This window comes from Bubalus kerabau, chromosome 2, assembly GCF_029407905.1.
Source record: "Bubalus kerabau isolate K-KA32 ecotype Philippines breed swamp buffalo chromosome 2, PCC_UOA_SB_1v2, whole genome shotgun sequence".
NCBI classification, from domain to species: Eukaryota; Metazoa; Chordata; class Mammalia; order Artiodactyla; family Bovidae; genus Bubalus; species Bubalus kerabau.
This window is the reverse complement of record NC_073625.1, coordinates 84404781-84427841: the sequence shown is the minus strand read 5'-3', so window position 1 is coordinate 84427841 and position 23061 is coordinate 84404781. Positions and strand designations below refer to the sequence as shown.

General features: G+C 37.8%; 1 long non-coding RNA gene across 2 annotated transcripts in view; it reads left to right on the top strand.

Moving 5' to 3' along the window:
- LOC129643419 (uncharacterized) overlaps positions 1 to 23061 on the top strand; it is a 152211-nt gene that overhangs the window by 66048 nt on the left and 63102 nt on the right. The gene's annotated exons all lie outside the window — the stretch shown is intronic.

Below are 23061 nucleotides of genomic sequence, written 5' to 3'. Positions count from 1 at the left end.
CTTTTGAATTAGATTTTATGGATTTTGATTCTCTTAGATTTTATACATTCTCTAATTTTGTGAGGAATTTTCTTTTTCAGTTCATTGTAGAATTTCAGTAAAAATAGTGTTTTAATCCTAATAAGTTATAAAATTTATATGAAAGGATTAAGTATAGCCAAGAAATCCCCCTTGACAGAATTTGATAGAAATATTATTATAGAGGGAAAGGTTAGATGAGAAATTTCAAAAAATATTAAAATCTTCAAGGAAGATTTCTAAGGATGTCATTTAGTGTGCTACTTAGGCAAGTTCTTAAAGTTATAAAAAATTTTTTTTTAAATGAAGACACGTTTTCAATAAGCACCATTATAAAATATGATGCTTAAGTGTAAGAATCATAATTTTTACTGAAAAGAGCATAATTTTAAGGGAAACTTTAGTTTTTCCATGATCGATCCCCTCAGATACTTACCATAAATGACTTTTGGCTTTGAGAAGTTTGTGTATTATTCTTGAGAACTGAACTTAAGGCTCTGAATGAATCTGCAGGTACAAGCTGTAGTTATTCATGCTTTATAGAGTCACATACTTAACAAAATGAGGGGTCATAAAATGATATTTTCTTATTTATGAAAAATGAGACAATCTTGAAAAGTCTGGAGTATATTCCAAAGAGAGCCAGACTTGCAGCTTTATAAGGTGGGACCTATAAGAAGTCAACTTTGGTTTCTAGAAAGAAAGATATATACAGTATTTCCAATATTGACAGTCTTTTCTTTAAGCACTAGTTAGTTAGGAAAGGCTACCACTCCAGTATTCTGGCCTGGAGAATTCCATGGACTGTATAGTTCATGGGATCGCACAGAGTCAGACAGGAGTGAGTGACTTTCACTTTCACTAGTTAGTTAACAAAGAGAATAACATTTATATTATGGTGTTGATCTGGGCGTTGAAGATCACATTTGGGAGATAGCTAATATACTGGCAGGCATGTCATAGGTTTCTGAACAGTAGTACTGTTAAAAGAAAAAAGACTGTATCAAGGATCTCAAGATGTTTGTTTGAATTAATAATCATATTATTACAACTATATTAGTTGAATCACCTTCATTTTCCTGGGAAGCATCAGCATCATACTCAGTCATTTTTTTCTGTTTAAGTTCTTAGTCTGAGTCCACTACCTTCCTAAGACATGCGGATGATCTGGAATAAGGCTTATTTAAAGCATTTAGTACTAGTGCTTTTTGTTTTTCTTTCTAATTGTCTTGGATTGGACTCGGCAGCTTGACTTTCAAAAATGACATATTCCTAAAGCATTCCATTGTAATCACCCTCTTTATGGTATAGAAAATATCCATATATACACTCTTAATTGTACAATATTCAACCTGGGATGTATTGAAGATTTAAAGTTGAAAATTATAAAAGTAATCTCAGTATTGAAGTTATAGGCAAGATAGGGAAGATAGAGAAGACCAATTTCTTACTCTGTCAGGATTGGATGGTTACATTTGTAACTCTCTTGGCCAAGAGAACACACTGGTCATAGCAAGCACCCTCTTCCAACAACACAAGAGAAGACTCTACACATGGATATCACTGGCTGGTCAATACTGAAATCAGATTGTTTATATTATCTATAGCCAAAGATGGAGAAGTTCTATACAGTTAGCAAAAACAAGACCAGGAGCTGACTGTGGCACAGAACATGAACTCCTTTTTACCAAATTCAGACTTAAAAGTGAAGAAAGTAGGGAAAACCACTAGACCATTCAGGTATGACCTAAATCAAATCCCTTACAATTGTACAGTGGAAGTGAGAAATAGATTCAAGGCATTAGATCTGATAGAGGGCCTGAAGAACTGTAGATGGAGGTTTGTGACGTTGTACAGGAGGCAGGGATCAAGACCATCCCCCCCAAAAAGAAATGCAAAAAGGCAAAATGGTTGTCTGAGGAGGCCTTACAAGTAGCTGTGAATACAAGAGAAGCGAAAGGCAAAGGAGAAAAGGAAAGATACACCCATTTGAATGCAGAGTTCCAAAGACTAGCAAGGAAAGATAAGAAAGACTTCCTCAGTGATCAATGCAAAGAAATAGAGGAAAACTGTAGAATGGGAAAGACTAGAGATCTCTTAAAGAAAATTAGAAATACCAAGGGAACATTTCTTGCAAAGATGGGCACAATTAAGGACAGAAATGGTATGGACCTAACAGAAGCAGAAGATATTAAGAAGAGGTGGCAAGAATACACAGAAGAACTTAACAAAAATGATCTTCATAACCCAGGTAATCACGATGATGTGATCACTCACCTAGAACCAGACATCCTGGAATGTGAAGTCAAGTGGGCCTTAGAAAGCATCATTACTAACAAAGCTAGTGGAGGTGATGTAATTCCAGCTGAGCTATTTCAAGTCCTGAAAGATGATGCTTTGAAAGTGCTGCAGTCAGTTTGCCAGCAAATTTGGAAAACTTAGCAGTGGCCATAGGACTGGAAAAGGTTAGTTTTCATTCCAATCCCAAAGAAAGGCAATGCCAAAGAATGCTCAAACTACCATACAGTTGCACTTATCTCACATTCTAGTAAAATAATGCTCAAAAAACCCCACAAAAAACTAGAACTGGACATAGAACAACAGACTGGTTCCAAATCGGGAAAGGAGTATGTCAAGGCTGTATATTGTCACCCTGCTTATTTAACTTATATGCAGAGTACATCATGAAAAACGCTGGACTGGAAGAAGCACAAGCTGGAATCATGTTTGGCGGGAGAAATATCAATAACCTCAGATTTGCAGATGACACCACCCTTCTGGCAGAAAGCAAAGAACTAAAGAGTCTGTTGATGAAAGTGAAAGAGAAGAGTGAAAAAGTTGGCTTAAAACTGAACATTCAGAAAACTAAAATCATGGCATCTGGTCCCATCACTTTATGGCAAATAGATGGGGAAACAGTGTCAGACTTTATTTTTTGGGGCTCCAAAATCACTGCAGATCGTGACTTCAGCCATGAAATTAAAAGACGCTTACTTCTTGGAAGAAAAGCTATGACCAACCTAGACAGCATATTAAAAAGCAGAGACGTTACTTTGCCAACAAAGGTCCATCTAGGTAAAGCTATGGCTTTTCCCTTTGTCATGTATGGATGTGAGAGTTGGACTATAAAGAAAGCTGAGTGCTAAAGAATTGATGCTTTTGAACTGTAGTGTTGGAGAAGACTCGAGAGTCCCTTGGACTGCAAGGAGATCCAACCAGTCCATCCTAAAGGAAATCAGTCCGGAATATTCATTGGAAGGACTGATACTGAAGCTGAAGCTCCAATACTTTGGCAACCTGATGCGAAGAACTGACTGATTTGAAAAGACCCTGATGCTGGGAAAGATTGAAGGTGGGAGGAGAAGGGAAAGACAGAGGATGAGGTGGTTGGATGGCATCACTGACTCATTGGACCTGAGTTTGGGCAAACTCCGGGAGTTGGTGATGGACAGGGAGGCCTGGCATGCTGCAGTCCATGGGGTTGCAAAGAGTCAGACACGACTGAGTGAGTGAACTGAACTGGACTAGTCAGGAATACCTAAGAAGAGACTTTTTAAGAAAACTACTTTAGCTCTATTTGTTATCTATCCAGTCTTGTTTCATTTTAAATGAACCCAGAATACTGTATTTACCCCCTCCTCTATATTTTTATTCTGGCTCTCATACTGATTTTCATGTTGTATTTTTATGTCTTATGGAATTATCAGTTCAATACTGGTTTGGTCTTAAGTACCGCAACTTGTGCTTGTGCATGCTAAGTCGCTTCGGTCATATCTGACTCTCTGCAGCCCTATGGACTGTAGCCTGCCGCGACCTCTGTCCATGGGATTCTCCAGGGAAGAATACTGGAGTGGATTGCCATGCCCTCCTTCAGGGGCTCTTCTCAAACTAGGAATCAAATTCACATCTCATATGGCTCCTACATCATAGGCAGATTCTTTACCACTGAGCCACCAGGAAAGCCTCGATAACAGAAAAATTAAGAAAAAAAGCTGTTTTCCGTAAATCATTTAGTAGCATGGCATCTAGCATACAATATAAGGATGTTAGAGGCTTTGCTTACTTTTATATTTAAATTATTTTCTGAGTGGCCCTTTTGTCAGCCTAATTTCATGAACTGTACAGAACAAGTACATAATACAGTTGTATGTTTTTTTAAATATGTTACAATTCAGTTTATTCATTGAAAGGCCAAATGGCCTCTAATAAAGATTTAACTTGACTTAAAATTCTGTTTTAAAAAAGTAAAATAGAGTGCTCACAGCTTTAATTTGGACGCTTTTGTCATGTGTGTCCAAACAGGAAATCAAAGCATCGTATCTTACTTCATTTGGTATTCTTTACTCCATTGGCAATCACAGCTCAATATTACCACTGTAGACTACTTTCTGTTTGTTTCTTAAAATGTTTTTTCCTTTGTCTCATCTTTTTTCTGGTTTTAAACCATGCCATTCACAATTTTTTTACTTGGTCTTTTAGAATCTTTCTTCTTATTTTGTCATTTCTTTCTTTCCTTTGACTTCAGTCTGTGATGCCTTTTGAATATTACTTCTTTGAGCTTGTTGAGCTGCATTGAATAATGTTTGTAATATTTAATTATGTAATTATCTTTAAATAATCTTTAATTATATAATATACCATTATGTAATATACCATTAGGCCTGAGGGTGACTTTCTATCTTGGCCAACATGCTACAAAGAAATGGCTGTCTTAGTTTGTTAGGGCTGCCAAAACAAAGACTGGGTGGCATGAACAACAGACATTTATTTTCTCACAGTTTTGAAGGCTAGAAATATGAGATCAAGATGTCAGCAAGATTTTTTCTGAAGCCTCTCTTTTTGGCTTGTAGATGGCTGTCTTCCTCTGCTGTCTTCACATGATTTTCCCTCTGTGTGTCTATGTTTTACTGGTGAGAGAAATGGCAACCCACTCCAGTATTCTTGCTTGGAAAATCCCATGGACAGAGGAGCCTGGCGGGCTACAGTCCATGGGTCACAAAGAGTCAGACACAGCTGAAGTGACGTAGCACACAGGTCTATGTTTTAACCTCTCCTTTTTGTAAGGACATTCATTTTAGATTGGGACCCACCCGTATAATCTCATTTTATTTTTGTACATCTTTAAGGACTCTATCTCCAAATCCAGTCACCTTCTGAGTTAAGAGGGATTAAGAGTTCAGCATATAAATTTGGAGAAGACACAGTTCAGCCCAATAACAGGGAAAAGCTTGTTTTCGTTCCTTTTCCTTCAGTTACCTTTAATGGAAATACAGTGTCCTCATGAGCTCATCCCTCATGCCCAAGGGACCAGCCTCTGCCCCCCTGAATATGAGTCCCATTTTAGAATACCTGTTGTGTTTAGGATGTTATCAAAACTGTACACCCTCTCTTTAAGGGCTATTGTTATCCTGTTACAGTTCCTAATGTATGGTGGAAAGCTAAAAAAAAAATCTGATTTTGCTAAATGAAATCATGAAGGCTAAAGTGATAAATTCCTACACATTATAGATATTGTATTTCTTTTATACAGACACTCTGAAAATGCATGCCTTTAATAATAGAAACAGGAATAATGACAGATATTTCTGGTGTACAGTAAAACCGATGAAACTTTTTTTGGGGGATAACATGAATCTTAGAAGGGCTTCTCTGATAGCTCAGTTAGTAAAGAATCTGCCTGCAATCTAGGAGACCCTGGTTTGAGTCCTGGGTCAGGCACATCTGCTGGAGAAGGGATAGGCTACCCACTCCAGTATTCTTGGGTTTCCACTGTGGCTCAGCTGCTAAAAAATCTGCCTGCAGTGCGGGAAACCTGGGTTCAATCCTTGGGTTGGAAAGATCCCCAGGAGAAGGGAAAGGCTACCCATTCCAGTATTCTAGCCTGAAGGATTCCATGGACTATGCAGTCCATGGAGTCGCAGAGAGTCGGACATGACTGAGTGACTTTCACTTTCACTTTTCATGAGTCTTAGGAACCTGAAAGTTATGTGGTATGGATGATCTTTTTACTTTTTACTTGTCCTTGTATATAGGATCAGTTAAGGTGAAGTTCATTAGTTGGGGTAAAATGTCCTGTTTGCTTGTTTTGCAGTTTTTTCCTGTGGAAACATGGCTCTTTAAAGTTTGAAAGTGTTAGTTGCTCAGTTGTGTCTGACTCTTTGCCACCCCATGGGCTGTAGCCAACCAGGCTCCTCTGTCCATGGGATTCTTCAGGCAAGAATACTGTTTTTCTGGCAAGAATACTGGAGTGGCATGCTATTTCCTTCTCTAGGTGATGTTCCTGACCCAGGGATAGAAACCTGGGTCTCCTGCGTTGCAGGCAGATTACCTTCTGAGACACCAGGGAAGCCTAAAGTTTAGTGAGTCTATATTCTTGAGGGATGCAGAATGACAATGACTGGGTATCATTATCCATATGACGTTTATCATAGAGCTAAATTAAATAAACTTAGCATTGGTAAGCACACACTGAGTAATATGTTGGTACCATGGAACCATGTGAGTCTAAATGACTGTGCTAATTTGATGAGAAGAGACTTTTTACAGTATGCCCACAGGCTTTCCACTGAACTCCTCTGGACTCTATTTCCAAACAAATGAAGACATGCAATGGAAAACACATGGCTTTCCAGATATGAGGCTCAGTATAAAATAAGCATTTTCAAGGCAAAATGTTGAAATTTCTGGAATATTTTAATGCTTGATGAAAAATACTTGAAATCTGGTACATATGGTAAGCATCATACCTCCCCAAGTATTTTTCCTTTCCACCCTTGCCTTTCATAATTTTCAAAATGTGCGGGGTTAAGGTGAGAATTACATAAGCATTTGGACCATGCTTTTCCTTAAGATGGAACAAAAGGTGTGAAATAGGGAACACTTCTGTATGCTGGTGTGTTTACAGATCACTTTAGGTTTTCCCCATGATTCAGGCACAAAGAGATTGAAGGGTGATGATGTTAACAAATTAATATTTCCTTTTCTGTAAAGTTTTAGGATTGAGGCTGAAGTATCTTCAAGAAGGCAGTCCAACAGCTGCTGCCCTGCTGATGAGCTGTAGGAATCAGAGACAGGCAGATATAAAAGAAAGTAAGGACAGGAGCAGATGGTCAGGGTAGAAGGATGAATGCTGACTCACCCTTCAGGGCAAGTTACCTGGGCTCAGTCAGTGGCAAGTTCATTTAACTCCTTGTTTGCCGCAAAGACATCACATTAGATTTCTTTTTCCAAGAGAAGTTTTTCTAAATAGGATGCTCTGACTTTATCTAATCTGCTGAAAGCTCTGATTGCAGTTTCAAAGTTGGAAAGTAGAGTATGTATTAAAACTAATTTCTTGATGTTCTTTACAGTGAAGTTACTAATAGGTCACCTAGGCAAATTGTTCAAATTCTACTTAGACAAATTAATTATGTCACAGTAAAACAACAAAACAGCTTAGAGCAATGAACATTTCAAAAAAGTCCATCTTTTGGTATCACATACTTTTCTGTTTATCAGTGGTTAATTTCTAAAAAATTCCCAATGTTGACTTTTTAAAAATTTGAAAATCAGTAAATGTTACTGTCATTGGACATTATTTTACTGCTTATATTAATAATTCCCATTTAATTGTATATTACAAGCAGCTGATGAGTTACATTATTGATCTAGTTTTTATTTCAATTTCTAATGCTGCTGACTTCACTTTACAAAAGCAACAATTGCTTAAAATATAATGATGCTGGTGTTTTTATATTGTGGGAACATTTTAAAAAATCTTGTATAATATCTGCTTACACCACTGTCTACACTGCACAAAGCATTATAATAGTTGAATACAGTAATCTGGATATTTTATACAGCATGCTTCTTTAAGATATAACATTAGTAGCTTGTGCATTACACTGATTTATATAATTCCATTTAGATGGGCATATTAATTGTAATGTCAGTCTTTTAATTTGTCCGGAATGTGAGATATATATTATTTTTAAAACCCCCAAATAAAGTTCTCATTGAGAAGCATTGATGTTATCTACTCTCGAAAAAGTTGACAAGAATCTAGCTATCTTTTTTTTTTTTTAATCCCTTCTCCTTTGGGAATGTAAACTAATACACAGTTGTCTCAGCTGCTACTTGGCATTCAAACCAGATCCTCGAGCTGCCAGACATTTCTAAGTCTCTCTCTCCTCTTCTCCCAAGCAGTTTACAGTTAGAGTGCAGCACCCATAAGCTGCGTCTCTCGAGGGAGCATCCGGCTGACAGCCGCAGGAGCAGGCAGTCCTGCTGTTCAGAGTTCTCCATGAAGACCGTGGCACACTCAACAGTTGACATGCATTCAGCCATCTAACTCAGTGGACTTCTCAAAGGCCAATTTATATTCCAAATTTGTTCCTCTGAGGCATTCCTCAAGGACAGAGATACTCGAAATTCACAAACCAGAAATTTCAAAGCTTCATCAAGTTTGTAGCAATATGTGTGGCAGTATATTTATTTTTCTCCCAACATAAATGATGGCATTCCCATTTCAGCAGTTTAAATGCTTTGCGGAGGTTTCAAATGACCAATGTTAACTTTTTGGTATAGTGGCTTCCACATTTAAATAATGGTGACTTGTTCTTTTCCTTCATTTATTTATTTTTTTAAATTTTATTTTATTTTTAAACTTTACAATATTGTATTAGTTTTGCCAGACATCGAAATGAATCCGCCACAGGTATACCCGTGCTCCCCATCCTGAACCCTCCTCCCTCCTCCCTCCCCATACCCTCCCTCTGGGTCCTCCCAGTGCACCAGCCCCAAGCATCCAGTATCGTGCCTCGAACCTGGACTGGCGACTCGTTTCATACATGATATTATACATGTTTCAATGCCATTCTCCCAAATCTCCCCACCCTCTCCCTCTCCCACAGAGTCCATATAGATCAGTCTTATGGACTCCTTCATTTATTGAAACGTGTGTGTATGTGTGTAAACACAAGTGTCTGAGACAGAAAACCAAATTTAAAAACCTGTTATGTTGTGTTGATTGTTAAAGTGACAAGGAACTTGTCTTTGAGATCTATATTAACAGACGTTTTGTAAGACAGAAAGTTAATGTGCCCCTGGAGCTACTATTTAAATGACTTGCGCTTTATGGTCTTTTAATGTGAGACCCTTCGGCCTGGAAATGAGGTAGATTTTCCATCCTCTGACTCAAAATTGCTCAGCAGGGTGGCTTCCCCACTATCCTCTGAGCAGCTGTTAGTAGCAGGAGAAACAGTGTCCTGCCATAAAATTGATTGCTTTAACCTACACTACACTACAACTCTCACAGCTCCACATTTTGTTGGGTCTCTTAGCACCTGCTCCCCAAAGCACCCCATCTTTCCTCCAGTTGGCCTAAATGCAAACTCCAAAAGGAGAATAACTGCCCAGAAAAACCATAAGGTGGTTCTGTGAGAACTGTGAGGATTGAGTGCCTGTTAATGCCGAGGTCTTCATGAAGATAACAGGAAAGGTCTGCCAAGGCAGGGGTTTTATTGTGATTAAGATCTTAGTTCTAAATCAAGACATGGCAGCTGGTATCCCTAAATCATTCCTGCATAGACACTGGGGAGAAGGACAGAATGCATTAAGTGAATTTCCAGCAATATTGAGCCTTACAAATTCCCCTGGTCTTCCTGGAAGCCTCACATGTGGATAAGTAACACCTACTTGATATTTCCTTTCAGATTCCTGAGGATCAGTTGTCAGCTCTTTGAAATGTCCCTTTCAGTATAAGACAGGAGCTGGTATTGTCATGAGTTGGTAACATAAGGGAAGCAGTTCAGCCTTAAGTGTCAAGAGTGATTGGTGTGATGGCAAAATTATTAATCTTAACTATAAAATGCCACAGTACTTCATTTTAGCAATTAATATCTGTCGCAGAATCTTTATTCATGGGATTCTGGTTGTACCTTACTCCAGTTTAATGTCTAAATGATATTCAAATCAACCTTCAGGCAACTTGCCCTGATGAAATGCTCTGAATTATTAATTTTCATCGTAATGTAGTCTATGTGTTCCTGTGTTGAGCTTGAGGATTTGTAAGGTGATTTGCACATACATTTAATGTTTTGTTTGTTTGTTTGGATCACAACTTTAAAATATTGTAAAATTTAGGAAACTAATTAAATATAGTTATCAGATGCAACTTTTAAAGTAGCCTGTGATAACTTGGATTTTTGGAACAACTCATCTTTTCCTAGGCCGTTTCAGTGAAATGTTTTCAATTTTATTTTTTTTAAGAAAAATATTCTCCAAGTTCAGAGTTAAAAAAAACTTAAGTGAGAAAAAGATCATCAGGAAATTTACACTGTAATTAGCCAAGCCAAATTATAGCAATAAAATAATTAGTTGGAGAACTATGTATCCAGTTTAGAATGGAAACATGGAGTTTATTTCTTCTTCAAGGAGAATCACCTACTTGAAATACTACAATAATTTTACCACTTTTGGCCACAATTTTGCCAATCAGAGTCAAGATATTTTCTGGGGCTACTGTCATCTGAAAATGTGACTGGGGCTGTAGCATCCACTTCTTTCTTGGCTCAATTACATGATTGTTAGCAGGTCTCTATTCCTTAATGGTTTTTGACAAGAGGCCTTAGTTCCTGGCCATATAGACCTCTCTGTACAGCTATTTGAATGTCCTCAAGTATGATATATATGTGATGTATGATGTAGAATCTAGCTTCCACTTTAGCAACTGATCAAAAAAGCATAGGAGGGGTTTGATGGAAAAAGTATAGAAACTGGGTTTGACCAGAGTTGCAAGTATTCTTCTTAGGGCATTCTCTTTGGGAGTTCCTTGCACATATCAGTGGGATTTCTGAGAAGATAGTTTGACCACTGACAGAATTATGTCACTCCCAAGACTGTCTCTTTTAGGAAACCATTATTTGCTTTAGAGTTCTTGCTTAACACTAAACCCAGCAGGTTTGTTTGCTGCAAGTAATTTCACATTAACTTTGACTGAAATATTTGTGCTGTGTGCTGTCTTAGTCTCTCAGTCGTGTCTGACTCTTTGTGACCCCATGGACTGCAGCCCACTAGGCTTCTCTGTCCATGGGGATTCTCCAGGCAAGAATACTGAAGTGGGTTGCCATGCCCAACCCAGGGAGCAAACCCAGGTCTCCTGCATTGTGTGTGGGTTCTTTACTGAGTGAGCCACAAGGGAATCCCATTTGTATTAAAAGGTGAAATATGCTGATGTATTCGAACTTAGAATTAAAAACAACAAATCATTCCCTATGTGTTTTTTATAAGATAATAAAATAGTTTAAGTAAAACTACAGGTACATATAAATTTCATGTTAAGGTCAGAATAAGAATATTCACAGGTATGGGCATAAAAAATACCTGTTTGTGAATAAAAAACTAATGATCCAATTTCTACAGAGCAGACATTACCACTGTAGAATTCCCTCATTGAAAACCTTAAAATGCAATATAAGTTGACTGGCTTAAGTTCACCTAAACAAACATGTACTAGATATGTTATTCTAATTTGCTAATTTCAGTGAAAAGAAATCAAAGAGTGAAGTAGGTTAGAGTAAAATATTGATACACTAAAATGGGTAGGGGGAATTGAATTTATTAAAGGTCTTGAAGTGAAATTCGCTCAGTCATGTCCAGCTCTTTGCGACCCCATGGACTATACAGTTCATGGAATTCTCCAGGCCAGAATACTGGAGTGGGTAGCCTTTTACTTCTCCAGGGGATCTTCCCAATCCAGCGATTGAATTCAGGTCTCCCGCATTATAGATGGATTCCTTACCAGCTGAGCCACATAGGAAGCCCAACTAAAGGTCTGTAAGAAAATTTATTTCTATAGTTATTTGTTGCCACATAGCAAATTATCTTGAGATTTTGAGACAGGAAAACAGAAGTATTTATTCACTGATAGTTTCTATGGGTCAAAAATTTGAAGATGGCTTAGCTGGATTGTTCTGAATCAGAGTCAAGATATTTTTTGGGGCTACTGTCATCTGAAAATGTGACTGGGGCTGTAGGATCCACTTCCTTCTTGGCTCAGTTACATGATTGTTAGCAGGTCTCTATTCCTTAATGGTTTTTGACAAGAGGCCTTAGTTTCTGGCCATATAGACCTCTCTATACAGCTACTTGAGTGTCTTCAAGTATGATATATGTGTGATGCATGATATGGCATCTAGCTTCCACCTTAGCAATTGATCAAAGAGAAAATAAAGAGAAATTTGCAAAGTCTTTAATTAGCCTATCTTGAAAATCAAATCCCATCATTTCTACCTTGGTCTATTTGATGAAATTAAGTCATCAAATCCAGCCCACATGCAATGGGAGGGAAATTAAATTTTACTTCTTGAAGTGTTTTAACAATTTGTGAATGTATTTTAAAACTGCCTCTTTTGCTTTTATTTTATTTAAAATTAAAAATATATATACTCTTTTTTATCCCAATGTGTTTTTAAAACTTTTTTTAGTCATTATTCCCAAAGCTATCTTGAAATGAGCCAAAAAAGCATGAATTCATGAGAGCTTTCTTATCTAAAGAAATAAAGTTCCTAATTAAAATATTTAAATGTAAAAAAGTTTAAATTTGAAAACATATCAGGTAGCATGTCTGATTCACTGGATGTATAGAGTGTACAAACCATAGAATATTGAATCTGAGCCCTCAGAAAATTATGACAGTCTCTTGTTAAAAAATCAGTGTGGAACATGTATTTTCTACAGATTATAGAAACAAAATAATATGTTAAACCAAGTACTGTTATTAGATAAACCATATTTTAAGGTTGGAATTGAGTACAACTGCTTCAGAAAGGCATATATGTCTTGTTTTGCTTAGGACTCAGTTCTGTGTAAGATCACTGAATGTAATAATGTCCAAAGGCATTAAAGATGAATAATTCTAGAAGACATTTCCCATCATTTTAAATGCTAGAAATTAATCCTTTCCATCTATGCCCTGTTTATTCCTGTTCTCCTTTAAAGATAGTATATCTTCACATCATTTTTTTTTTCTGCCAGTCAATAGTGAATAAAATTTCTGTGTCCTCCAAAATTTTAGAATCATGCAATGCTATTCAAATGACGCTGTACATTTAAAGATATGATTAATAAGCTTTTTTGCAAGATTATAATTTTGAGTTAATACTAAACCTTTTAAAATAATGTTTTCATAGATAAATGGTTTCTGTATGTGTATGAATAATTTTACCAATCTTTTACAGGCCAGAATTGTATATTTTTAAGTAGCATTTCTAGTTTTTCATATCGACACAAGAATCAAAGTAAGAATCAAAGTTATATTAAAAATTATTGAAAAGAAAATTTTAGCAGTCATGAAGACCATAGACTGTTTTTGATTAAGTTGTTTTGAGAGACAAATTGGAAAGTAAAAAAGGACAAAAAAAATAGAGATAATATGAAAATTAAATGTACCCTAAAAAAATATTCTATTGGATGTTTAGTCCCAGCAAGATAGCATGAACTTGTTTCTCTCTGCTCCTCCACACTAAGTTTAACCTTTGTACATAGTTCAACAGTTATTTCAAGGCGCATTCTAAAATATGATAAGCAAAAGGCCAACTGGTTTGATACTTCAAAACTAGAGGAAACACATAGTGGCAGGGTACTGTCAGCCTCTGTAATAGAACAAGGTCACTCAGACCGGGTGCTTTCTGACCCTAATTTAGCAGTGGGACCCAGTCCTGGTAGGCTTGTTCTTCCTCAGTATCTAACTGGGGTCCCTCTGTCAGCATCAAGTGAGCTATGTACTACCAAAAAAGATGGTTCATGGGAGATTTCCAGTGATGAGTGGTCTGGGTCTCCTGTCTTCCACCAAGAGATACTGGAGTTGTGAGAGGAATTGGCAACATGAGCATATATACAGCCAGTGGTCTAGCCCAGAAAGGCATTTGCACCCCTCTTCTACTACTCAGAAACACTGGGGCATGTGGGCAGAATGGGCAGGAAAGACTCGGTCAAAACAAGTGGCTGGGTCTTGGATCCTCTTTGTCTCTTAGGGCATGAAACTCTCCTTCCCCCACAACAGATATGGCAAGGTGGACCCATTCACAGAAAACATCCTAGCAGCAGAAACCTCTTTGACTCCATTGGCCTGACACTCTCTTCGCTGTCCAGAGATATCAAGGTAGCCAGAGGCAACAGTAAGGAGGAACATTACCATATCTCTCATCCATTAATCAACTTGCTGGAGAGATCCCTTCTGTAGAACCCGAAAAACCAAGCAGACTGAAATAGCATGACAAAGGCTTTAACAATACATTGACATTGGAACTAGAGCCCACAAGAGCAGGCCAAGACCTGTGTACTAAATCTAAACAAGATGACTACCTGCTAAAATAGAATATTTAAATAGAATCTGTAATTTCCTGTCATAATAGGAAAAAAATGTCCCTGATATAATTAGAAATCACACATCATGCTCAGAATTGAGAAAATCACAATTTGAATTGGAAAAAACATTAACTAAAGCCAATATAAAAATGAATCAGATGTCATCAGTATCTGATAAGAATTATAAAGCAGCATTTCTAAAAATGCTTAATCAAATACACATTATCCTTAAACAAAGAAAAAAATAGAATATCTCAGCAAAGAAATAGAAACCATAAAAAAGAACCAAATGGAAAATACAGAGCAGAAAAAAATACTATAATACTTAAAAAAATAAAGTGCTGGATGGATTCAACAGTACATTGGAAGGGCATAGTCTATCTTTTTGCTCTCAACCACCTTTTTTCACTGAATTTGAATTGAATTTTATGTAAATAGAATAGAGTTGAGTAACTTTTTAAATCTACTCAGTCAGTCTCTGTTTTTTGCTTGATGCATTTACATTAATACAAGCATTAATAAAATTAATACAGCAGGAGTGGTTATATTATTAAATAAAATAGTCATCTGAGCAAGGAAATTACTGGAGACAAAGAAGGACAGTACATAATGATAAAAAAGATTAATCACCAGGAAGACATAGTGATCCTAAATGTGAACCAAATAACAGAGCTTCAAAATACATGAAGCAAAAGCTAATAGACTGAAAACTATACAGATTTATTGCTGGGAACTTCAACATCATCTTCTCAACTACTGAGAAATATGAGACAGAAAAATCAGCAAAGATAAAGAAGAACTGAGCACGAGTCAACCGACAGGATTGAACTGAAACGTGGGTCCACCCAAAGCTTGATGAATATTTGTATATTTTTCAAGCACATGGCACATTCATTAAAATAACTTGGGCCACATGATAAGACTCAACAAAATTAAAAGCATTGAAATAGTATAGCATGTTCTCTGACAAGAATGTAATCAAACTGGAAACCAGTAACAGAAAGCAGGAAAATCTATAGACACACAAAAATTTAAAAAAATACTTCAAAAATAATCCATGAGTCAAAAGAAAATTTAGGAAACAGAACTTAATGAAAACAAAAACATAATTTATCAAAATATGTATAGAAGAGATAATAAAAAAAAGATAATAGTCATTTAGTCATGTTCAGCTCTTTGCAGCCCCATGGACTGTAGCCTGCCAGGCACCTCTGTCCATGGGATTCTCCAGGCAAGAGTACTGCAGTGTGTTACTGTTCACTTCTCCTGGGGATCTTCCTGATCCAGGGATTGAACCTGGGTCTCTTGCATTGCAGGTGGATTCTTTACAATCTGAGCCACCAAGGAAGCCCCAAAATACATAAGGTGAGGCTAAAGTAGTGCTGAGAGAATACTGTTAAGTTCCTACTGAAAGGTTGCTGAACCACAGAAAGATGATGGGATTCTTGGCCTCCGGAGGAGAAGAATTCAATCTGGGGCCAGAGACAAGGCTTGATCGCTCAGAACTTTTGTGTAATAAAGTTCTGTTAAAGTATAAAGGAGATAGAGAAAGCTTCTGACATAGGTATCAGAAGGGGACAGAAAGACTACCCGCTTGCTAGTGTTAGCAGTGGAGTTATATACTCTCCAATGAATCAAAAGAATGTCTGGAGGTTGTAAAGACCTCACCAGACCTACTCCCATAATTTACATTTTAAGATAACAGGATTAGCCAGAAGGTTTAATCCAGAGACTGTCCTCAGGCAAGATACATTATTGTTATATAATCTAAGGAATGTAGAGGAAAAAAAGTTTGTCCTTTCTTCCTTCTTGAGAATTCCAGACCCCTCTCTCCTTGGGGAGCCCTAGACTTCTTATCAACCTGTCTAGGAAATGACTCTCTCACTACCTAAAGAAACTAGGCAAAAAAGAGTAAAATAAACCCATAGCAAGCAGAAAGCAAACCACTAAGAACAGAAATCAGTCAAATTGAAAATAGTAAAACAGTAGAGAAAATTAATAAAGCAGAAAGCTGGTTATTAAATCAGTAACATGATAAACCAGCAAAACTAACAAAAAGTAGGAAGGCACAGATCATCATTATCAGGAATAAAATATGGGATATAGATCTTGCAGTCTTTCAGAAATTAACAAGAGAATGCTATGAGAAACTTCATATTAATAAATTAGACAACCAAGAAAATAAAATACTCAGAAATAAAAAGGAACAAAGTATTGTATGTGCAGCAACTTGGATGACTCTCCAGAGAATTATGCTGAGGTGAGAAAAGCTAATCTGAAAAGATTACATACTATATGTAATAGCATTTGTGTAACGTTTTTGAGGACTTCCCCGTTAGCTCAGCATTAAAGAATCAGCCTGCAATGCAAGAGACCCAGGTTCAATCCTTGGGTCAGAAAGGTTCCCTGGAGGAGGGCATGGCAACCCACTCCAGTATCCTTGCCTGGAGAATCCCTGTGGACAAAGGAGCCTGGCCGGCTACAGTCCATAGGGTCTTAAAGAGTCGGACACAACTGAAGTGATTGGGCACTCATTTACACAACATTTTTGAAATTACAAAATTTAGAAATGAAGGACTCATTTCATTTAACAGTGAATAGAATGGCGGGGGATTGGTAGGTGGATGTGAATTCCAGTGGAGTAACAGGAGGAATCCTTTTGGTAGGAACTGTTTCCTGACTGGTGGTAGATACTATACATATGAAATTATACAGAGAGCTAAATATAAACATAGGGCTATAAGTGAGTAAAAGTAAAATCTGAATTTTTTCAGATTTCTGAAAAAAATTTTCTGGGAGAATCTGAATGCATGGATGATATCAATATCAGTAACACAATTGTAATATAAAATTTCAAAATATTACTACTGGGGAAAACAGTATAAAGTGTACATGCATGTGTGCTAAGTCGCTTCAGTTGTGTCCAGTTCTTTGTGACCCCATGGACTGTAGCCCAACAAGCTTTTCTCTCCATGGGATTCTCCAGGCAAGAATACTGGAGTGGGTTGCCATGCCCTTCTCCAGGGGATCTTCCTGACCCTGTGTCTCCTGTAGCTCCTGCCTTGCAGGCATATTCTTTACCACTGAGCCACCAGGGAACCCCCAAAGTGTACATAGGATCTCTCAATATTATTTTTTACAATAGCATTTCAGTGTACAATTTTCTTTAATTTTCAGTTAAAAGTGCATTGTTGCTGGAATTTTAAAACAGCCATTATTTTCTGAGATGCCATTTACCCATTTTTTTATCCTGATGCCATGATTTTCTGCTACTTATTAAACCCGGTTAAATGTTTTCTTCTTCCCAAGCATCCTACTTTGAGTTTTATGTTATTGTTTTCCCTGTATTTCCATACATAGAACTATGTATGAAAATTTTTAAACTGAAAAAATGTACTAGACAAAACTCTTGAATATATTTGCTGCAAAAAATGTAACATTTATATGTGGTCATTATTTCAGCATCAAGTATTCTTATTACTTTTTGATCTGGCATTCCTTTATATTGCCAGGAAAACATTGTATAATAGTCCTGGAAAGTTTATAACAGTGAGTTTCAGTTCTTATTAACCTATATGATTACTTTCTTTGGAAAAAATTATCTTTAATGTCAGTTCACAGCTAAGTTACTATTACTTACTGTTTATTTTAACAGAAAAAAAAGCATTCTTATGCAAGTTAAAACAACCAGTATGGAAACCGCAGCTTGGTAAAATTCCAGTTGTGAGCATTTTATGACCATGTGATCCATAGTAAAACATTTGTGCTTCTACTTAATAGTTTAGTCAGTGAGTGGCTACTGATGGCTTTGGGATAGTATGTAGTATAATTCATATTGTGGGCTCAGCATGAATAGAGACATGGAGAGAATCCATCTAGGAGGCTGTTGCTAAAGTGTAGATGAGGTAGGTTGCTGACATAAGAATAGATTATTCCATATACATATAAACCTTAACATTTTTTTTGGTTAAGTTAAATTCATTTCCAAATTCCTGTTTCAAACATTGTGTTGTTCTTTGTTAAGGTTTTAGGTAGTAGTTTGAGTAGTTGAAAATTAACACAATACTAATATTGATGTATAGGATAAATGATAATAAAGATGCTAACATGCATATTTCTTTGAGATTATGAGTATGGTTTAATCCTGGCTGAATATCAGATGTAGATTTATATTTAAAAGATTTCTGGATATTTCTCAAAAGATCTAGAATTTTGTATCTTGTAACTCTTCTCTTGTAATATTTGCAGTTGCTGTTGTTTATTGTTCAGTCACTAAGTCCTCTTTTAACTCTTTGTGACCTCATGGATAGTAGTACACCAGGCTCCTCTGTCCTCTGCTGTCTCCTGGAGTTTGCTCAAATTCGTGTTCCTTGAGTCAGTGATGCTGTCTAACCATCTCATCCTCTGGCTGCCTGCATCTTCTTTTGCCTTCAATCTTTCCCAGCATCGGTCTTTTCCAGTGAGTTGGCCCTTCACATCAGGTGGCCAAATACTGGAGCTTAAACTTCGGCATCAGTCCTTCCAGTGCGTATTCAGGGTGGATTTCCTTTAATATTGACTGGTTTGATCTCCTTGGAGTCCAAGGGAGTCTTGTCTAGTGCCACAGTTCAAAAGAATCAATTCTTTGGTTCTCTGCCTTATTTATGGACCAACTTTCATGTCCGTATATGACTATTGGAAAAATCATAGCTTTGATTATATGGCCCTTTGTTGGCAAAGTGATGTCTCTGGTTTTTAATACACTGACTACGTTTGTCATAGCTTTACCTCCAAGGAGCAAGCATCTTAATTTCATGGCAGCAGTCGCCGTCCACACTAAGCCCAATAAAATAAAATCTGTGTCTACTTCCACTTTTCCCCTTTCTTTTTGCCATGAGTTGATGAGATTGGATGTCATGATCTTAGTTTTTTGAATGCTGAATTTTAAGCCAGCTTTTTCACTCTCCTTTTTCATCCTCATCAACAGGCTTTTTAGTTCCTCTTCATTTTCTGCCATTAGAGTGGCATCTGCATATCTGAGATTGTTGGTATTTCTCCTGGCAATCTTGATTCCAACTTGTGATTCATCCAACCTGAATTTCACATGATGTACTCTGCATATAAATTAAATAAGCAGGGTGACAATATACAGCGTTGCTGTACTCCTTTCCCAGTTTGAAACCAGTCAGTTGTTCCATGTCCAGCCCTAACTTGCTTCTTGATCTCCATACAGTTTTCTCAGGAGGCAGGTAAAGTGGTATTCTCATCTCTTTAAGAATTTTCCACAGTTTGTTGTGATCCACACAGTCGAAGGCTTTGGTTTAGTCAGTGAGGCAGAAATAGGTGTTTTTCTGGAATTTTGTTGCTTTCCCCATGAGCCAACGGATGTTGGCAATTTGATGTCTTGTTCTCTTGCTTCTTTGAAACCCAGCTTGTACATCTGGAAGTTCTCAGTTCACGTACTGCTGAAGCCTTGCTTGAAGAATTTTAAGCATAGCCTTGCTAGCATGTGAAATGAGTGCTATTGTACAGTAGTTGGATCATTCTTTGGCATTGCCCCTTTTGGGATTGGAATGAAAACTGACCTTTTCCAGGCCTGTGGCCACTGCTGAGATTTTCTGACATATTGAATGTAGCACTTTAACTGCATCATATTTTAGGATTTTTATATAGCTCAACTGGAAGTCACCTCTGCTAGCTTTGTTTATATTGATGCTTCATAAGGCCCACTTGACTTCACACTCCAGGGTGTCTGGCTGTAGGTGAGTGACCACACCACTGTGGTTATTCGAGTCATTAAGAACTCTTTTGTATGGTTCTTCTGTGTATTTTTGCCACCTCTTCTGCTTCCATTAGGTCCTTACTGTTTCTGTCCTTTATTGTTTTATCCTTGCATAAAATATTCCCTTGATAGCTCCAATTTCCTTGAAGAGATATGTAGTCTTTCTCATTCTACTATTTTTCTCTTATCTTTGTTCACTTAAGAATCTTTGTTATCTCTCCTTGCTGTTCTCTGGAACTCTGCATTCACTTAGGTGTATCTTTCCCTTTCTATTGCCTTTCACTTCTCTTCTTTTCTCAGCTATTGTAAAGCCTCCTCAGACAACCACTTGGCCTTCCTCCATTTCTTTTTCTTGGGGATAGTTTTGGTCACTGTGTCCGGTATGGTGTTACGAACTTCAATCCATACATAGGTGTTCAGACAGTCTCTCTACCAGATCTAATACTTTGAATCTATCCATCTCCACCACTGTTTAACGATAAGGGATTTGATTTCCTTATGGCAGAAAGTGAAGAAGAAATAAAGAGCCTCTTGATGAAAGTGAAAGAGGAGAGTGAAAAAGTTGGCTTAAAACTGAACATTTATAAAACTAAGATCATGGCATCTGGTCCCGTCACTTCATGGCAAATAGATGGGGAAACAGTGGAAAAAGTGGCTGACTTTATTTTTTTGGACTCCAAAATCACTGTAGATGGTGTGTGAAGCCATGAAATTAAAAGAAAGCTACTCCTTGGAAGAAAAGCTATGGCCAACTTAGACAGCATATTAAAAAGCAGAGACGTTACTTTGCCAACAAAGGTCCATCCAATCAAGGCTATGGTTTTTCCAATAGTCATATATAGATGTGAGAGTTGGACTATAAAGAAAGCTGAGCGCCAAAGAATTGATGCTTTTGAAGTGTGGTGTTGGAGGAGACTCTTGAGAGTCCCCTGGGCTGCAAGAAGATCCAACTGGTCCATCCTAAAGGAAATCAGTCCTGAATATTCATTGGAAGGACTGATGCTGAAGCTGAAACGCCAATACTTTGGCCACCTGATGCGAAGTACTGACTCATTTGAAAAGACCCTAGTGCTGGGAAAGTTTGAAGGCGAGAGAAGGGGACGACAGAAGATGAGATGGTTGGATGGCATCAGTGACTCAATGGACATGAGTTTGAATAAACTCTGGGAGTTGGTGATGGACTGGGAGGCCTGGTTTGCTGTGGTCCATTGGGTTGCAAAGAGTCAGACGTGACTGAGCGACTGAACTGAACTGAACTGAACTGAACTGATACCTGAATGGCCTGGTGGTTTTCCCTACTTTCTTTAATTTATGACTAAATTTCACAATAAGGAGTTCATGATCCAAGCCACAGTCACCTCCAGGTCTTGTTATTGCTGAATATATAGAGCTTCTCTGTCTTTGGCTGCAAAGGATACTCAGTCTGGTTTTGGTATTAAGAATCTAGTGATGTACATTTATAGAGTCATCTCTTGGGTTGTTGGAAAAGGTTGTAATGTTTAAGGAGTGCAGAAGTGGAAATTTTCACCACTTGTTTATAATGCTTGTTTTTAAGAGGACCATCAAAACTTCAGGGAGGCTGACAAACCTTTGATTTTCATGAGAGAGAAAGCATCAAGGGAGAAAAGAGAAATGTACTTGTATCCTCTTCTAATCCAGATGTCTCCTGTGGCTTCTATTCTCTGAAATCTAGACAAGCTAGATTTAAAGTCTGCCCCCCTAGATGTGGTGGCTTAAAGCCATTTCCAAATTTCCACACCTCATTTCCTTGTGGATCTCCATCTTTTAATTTAATGACCATGGTCATGTTCATGGCAAGGCCTTTTCTGATACATGATTCTTCCTGCTCTGGTCCCCCCTGCAAGTGCAGTCCAGCCATATATTTTGACTTTTTTCATGGGTTGAACCCTCCTTGAAAAGTCCACGTTTTTACACCTTTATCGCATAGAGGTGAAAGCAGGGCTTCTTGGTTATACTCTTGATCTCACGAGGTATAGAAGGCATCCGACATAACAGCCTTGCACACAGTGTTTACTATTTTCCTGATCCTGCTTGTTGTGGAGGCCAAGGATATTTGGGTTTTTCTGTTTTTTTGCAAGTATAATTACTCATATACTTTATCAAGTTTCCAAAGGATGTTCTAAGTGGTATAGATAGCAGTTATTGACTCTAAGTTGATCTAAAACACATATCTCAGACATAAAGACACATATTATGTGGTCTGTTTTTCTGAAAGTTTAAGGCTCTTGGTGTGGCCAGAAGCCTAATGTGGCAGAAACTGGCTTTTGTTACTATGTTACAGTTAGCAATTATTTGCTTAACCTTGGGCCCTCATGGGAGAAGGCAGTGGCACCCCACTCCAGTACTCTTACCTGGAAAATCCCATGCACGGAGGAGCCTGGTAGGCTGCAGTCCATGGGGTTGCTAGGAGTTGGACACGACTGAGCGACTTCACTTTCACTTTTCACTTTCATGCATTGGAGAAGGAAATGGCAACCCACTCCGGTGTTCTTGCCTGGAGAATCCCAGGGACGGGGGAGCCTGGTGGGCTGCCATCTCTGGGTTCGCACAAAGTTGGACATGACTGAAGTGACTTAGCAGTAGCAGCAGGGGCCTCATTGGCTGACCTGCCTAACATTCTTGTTCCCTCAGCCTAAGAAAGGTATTAGCCATCAAGGTTCTAGAGTCTTCTAACATGGCAGATAGTGGAGATCTCCAGCCTTCAGGCTTGTCCTTGCGTCGAACATACCTCCACTGCCTGGTGACAGGTGACTAGAGGGAGAATAACCTTACAGAGATCAAGTCTTGGAATGTGACCAACTTGGTAGTCTGATCAAGAATACAGGATAAAGGATAGAGAAAATAGTATGGCTTAAGAATGGACTTGACCATTTGCTCAAATGCTGGTTCTGCCAGTGTCTGTATCACTTTGCATA